At 35.0% G+C, this 4,927-nt stretch overlaps 1 pseudogene; it reads left to right on the top strand.

The window, feature by feature from the left end:
* Positions 1-3,287: 3,287 nt before the first annotated feature.
* Positions 3,288-3,868, top strand: LOC109389053 (60S ribosomal protein L9 pseudogene; annotated as a pseudogene).
* Positions 3,869-4,927: the final 1,059 nt, after the last annotated feature.

The following is a 4,927-nucleotide window of genomic DNA, read 5'->3' as shown; positions in this document are numbered from 1 at the left end:
AAGTGGGATTCATTCCTGGAATGCAAGGTTGGTTCAATATCTGCAAATCAATTAAAGTGATACACCACATAGTCAAAATAAAAAGTAAAAATCATATGGTCATATCAATAAGTGCAGCTAAAGCATTTGACAAAATCCAGCATTCATGTATCATAAAACTTTCAGCAAAGTGGGAATAGAGGGAACATATCTCAGCATAATAAAGGCCATATATGACAAACCCACAGCTAATTTGAAACTCAATGGGGGAAAGCTAAAAGCATTCCCTTTAAGACCAGGAACAATATAAGGATGCTCACTTTTGCTACTTTTATTCAACATAGTACTGTAAGTCCTAGGGACAGCAATCAGACAAGAAAAAGCAATAAAAGGTTTCCAAATGGGAAAAGTAGAAGGAAAACTTCCATTATTTGCAGATGACATGATACTATATACAGAGAACCCCAAAGATTTCACCATTCTATTCATTAAATGGTGCTGGGATAAGTGGACAGATACATGCAAAAAAAAATGAAATTGGACCACCTTCTTATGCCATATACAAGAAAAAACTGAAAATGGGTTAAAGGCTTAAATATAAGACCTGAAACCATAATACTTCTAGAAGAAAATACAGGAAGCAAACTCTCAGACATCAACTTCAATAATATTTTTACTTATATATCCCCTTGGACAAGGGAAACAAAAGAAAAAATAAACAAATGGGACTACACCAAGCTAAAAAGTTTTTTCACTGCAAAGGAAACTATCAACAAAATGAAAAACATCCTACTGAATGGGAGAAGATATTCGCCAATGATACATCTGATAAGGGGTTAATATCCAAAAAAAAACAAAACAACAAACTCATTCATATAGCTTAACACCCAAAAACCAAACAATCCAATTAAAAAATGGGCAGAAGACATAAAGAGACATTTCCCAAAAGAGGACATACAGATGGCCAATAGACATATGAAAAGATGCTCAATGTCACTAATCACCAGAGAAATGCAAATTAAAATCACAGTGAGATAGCATCTCATACCTGTCAGAATGGCCATCATCAATAAATCAGCAAAGAATAAGTGTTGAAGAGGATGTGGAGAAAAGGGAACCCTTGTGCACTGCTGGTGGGATTACAAATTGGTGCAGCAACTATGGAAAACAGTATGGAGATTCCTCAAAAAATTAAAAGTAGAACTACCTTTTGACCCAGCAATTCTATTCTTGGGTATTTATCAAAAGAAATCTAAAACACTAATTCAAAAAAACATATGCACCCCTATGTTTACTCTAGTACTATTCACAATAACCAAGATAGGGAAACAACTGAAATGTCCATCAGTAGATGATTGGATAAAGAAATTGTGGTACATTTACACAATGGACTATTACTTGGTCATAAAAAAGAATGAAATCTTACCATTTTCAACAACATGGATGGCCCATAGATAATGTTATACTAAGTGAAATAAGTCAGACTCAGAAAGACAAACACCATGTGATCTCACATGTGGAATCTAAAGAACAGAATAAATGAACAAACAAAACAGAAAAAGACTCATAGATACAGACAACAAACTGATGGTTGCTGGTTGGGAGGGGAGTTGAGATTGATGAGAAAAGTGAAGGGATTAGGAAGTACAAACTGGTAGTCACAAAATAGTCACTGGGATGTGAAATACAATATAGGGAATATAGTCAATAATGTTGTAAAACTATGTATGGTGTGAAGTGGGTACTTGATTTATCGGGGAGATCACTTCATAAAATTATATAAATGCCTAACCACTGTGCTGTACACTTGAACTTCATACACACACACACACACACACACACACACACACACACACACACACATATACATATATCTCAAAAAATGTATACACATTATAAGGAAAAAACTGTATTAAAACTGTAATACTCAATATATACTGATAATAAAAGATGAATACAAGTCATTTTTGACTTTTGCAATTACAATAGGTGCTCAAAGTGGTTACCATCAGCATCCAGACATTTCTAATTATGGCGATCTACTGCTTAAGCAACATTGATGAAAGAGTCCACTTGTATACATTTTTTGTTATATATATATATAACATCTTTAAACATTATACTCCCATCAAAACAAATTTATAATTATCAGTTCAAACAGTTGTCTCTTTAAATCAAATAGGTGGAAAAAAACAAAGTTACAAATAAAAAAAATACATTGGTATTGATTTTTATATTTACCTAGTAGCTACTTTACTGATGTTCGTTATTTCTTTATGTGGATTCAGGTTACTGTCTAGTGTCTTTTCACTTAATCTTAAAGGTCTCCTTTTAATATTCTTTTAGGGCAGGTCTGCTAGCAATACAGTTTCTCATTTTTTGTTCTATTTTGGAATATCTTAATTTCTCCTTTGTTTTTAAGTGTAGCTTTGGGAGATATAGAATTCTTAGTTGAGTCTTTTTCTTTCAGCACCTTGAATAGGCCATTCCACTACTTTCTGCCCTGTGTAGTTTCTATTGAGAAAGTACCTGTTAATCTTACTGAGGATCCCTTGTACATAAAGAATCACTCCTCTTTGCTGCTTTCAAGATTCAGTCTCTGTTTCTGGTTTTTGATAGTTTGATTATAATGTGTTTGTGTGTGGATCTCTTTGCCTTGATCTTACTGGGAATTCACAGAATTTTTGGATATACAGGTGTTTGAGAAGCTTTTGGCCAAGTTTATTTCTTCAAGTATTCTTTTTGCTCCTGTCTCTCCTGTTTTTCTGGGACTCCGATTATGTGTATGTTGATGTGCTCAATCGTGTCCCACAGGTCTCTGAGGCTCTGTTCATTTTTCTTCACTCATTTTCTTCTGTTCTTCAGATTTGATAGTCACAATTGACATATTCAAGTTCACTGATGTTTATTTCTGCTAACACAAATCTGATACTGAGCTCTTTAGTCGATTTCTCATTTCAGTTATTATACTTTTCAATTCCAGAATTTCTAATTCTGTCTACTTTATAATTTCTATCTTTTTATTAATATTCTCTATTTGGTGAGACACTATTTAATGCTTTTTTTTTAGTTCTTTATATATAGTTTCTTTTTGTTCTTTGAACACATTATAAATTGCTGATTTAAAGGTTTTATATAGTAAATCCAACATCTGAACTTCCTCAGGGGCAGTTTCTATTAACTGCTTTTATTCCTGTGTGTAAGCCATTTTTTCTTGTTTCTTTACATGTCTCACAATTTTTTTGTTGTTGAAAACTAGACATTTAAAATAATATAATGCAATGCTCTTTGCTGAATGTACTGCGAGGATGAAGACCATTCTCAGCAATCAGACTCTGGACATTCCAGAAAATGTGGACATCACTATGAAGGGACACACAGTTACTGTGAAGGACCCCAGAGGCACCCTGCAGAGTGACTTCAATCACATCAATGTAGAGCTCAGTCTTCTTGGAAAGAAAAAGAAGAGACTCCGGGTTGACAAATGGTGGGGAAATAAAAAGGAACTGTCTCCTGTTCGCACTATCTGTAGTCATGTACAGAACATGATCATGATTGTAACATTGGGCTTCCATTTCAAGATGAGGTGTGTGTATTCTCACTTCCCCCATCAATGTCATTATTCAGGAGAATGGTTCTCTTGTTGAAATCTGAAATTTCTTGGGTGAAAAATACATCCTCAGGATTTGGATGAAGTCAGGTGTTCACTTGTTCAGTATCTCAAGCCCAGAAAGATGAGATAATTCTTGAAGGAAATCATATTGAACTTGTATCAAATTCAGCTGCTTTGATTGAACAAAGCACAACAGTTAAAAACAAGAATATCAGGAAATTTTTGAATGGTATCAATGTTTCTGAAAAAGGAACAGTTCAGCAGGCTGATAAATAAGATCTAAGTTGTCCAGCTACACAAATGCCAAGATGTTAAGTGATTCCTCAGACTTTTTGTGACATTGTAAAAGATGCAATAAAAATTGTGCATCGAAAAAATAAAATAATATAAAGTAACAATTCTGGAAATCAGGTTTCTTACTCCAGGGGTTCGCTGCTGTTCATTAAATGGCTTTCCTGAAATAATTGTAATTCTGGGAAGTCTGTATTTTTAGCTTAATAGTTGGTTAATGATTGGACAGAGATTGCCTTAAATTCTTGAAAGCAATGTTTCTCAGCTTTCGATGGTGTTCTCTGTGTACATGTTGGGCACCTCTTCAATGTCCAGGCAATCAGTTTACAACTCTGATTTATCTTTCACTTCCTGCCTTCACAGAGCCTCAGGGTCAAACAAAGGTAATTGTTTAGGGCCTTCTCAGGTCTTTCCTGAGCATTCATACAGCCCTGGGCATGTCCACACTTCTGTGCATGTGTGGTCTTCTGGATCCCCAGGAATATATAGGAGCTTTTTAAAATCCCCTATGGTACATCCAATCCCTTAGCATATTTTGGATCAGCTTCTTTTTTGTTCCAACCACTATTGCTGCCTTAGACCAGGTGATGTCAAACAATTGCAACTGTTCGTTTTCTCCTAAGGAAAAAAGCTGTTTTCACTGAGTGATCTCTGAGTTTGGTCAAGTAAATGCAAGCCCTGCAGGTAAAGATTTCCAGGGAACTACCAGATGGGTCAAATGATGACAATTCTCTGAAAATGAACCTTTGAAAAACCTCCAAATCATTGTAACACTTGTAGCGGCTGCTAAACTGCTTGTTTTCATTGCGATTATGGCACTGTTAGTTTGCAAGACTACTGCAGAGTTGGGGGTAGGGGGCGGAATTGGGGCAAGTTAAAAAAATACCACAAACATTGCTATTCTAAACAAGATTCAACCATTCTCTTCAATAAATTTCCTTTGCAAATATATAAAATGCTCATGGAACTCAACACCAAAAAAACAAACAACCCAATTAAAAAATGGGCAGAGGATATGAAGAGACATTTCTCCAAAGAGGACAT

The sequence above is a fragment of the Hipposideros armiger genome, unplaced genomic scaffold, assembly GCF_001890085.2.
Source record: "Hipposideros armiger isolate ML-2016 unplaced genomic scaffold, ASM189008v1 scaffold_218, whole genome shotgun sequence".
NCBI classification, from domain to species: Eukaryota; Metazoa; Chordata; class Mammalia; order Chiroptera; family Hipposideridae; genus Hipposideros; species Hipposideros armiger.
This window is presented reverse-complemented; position numbering and strand designations above follow the sequence as displayed.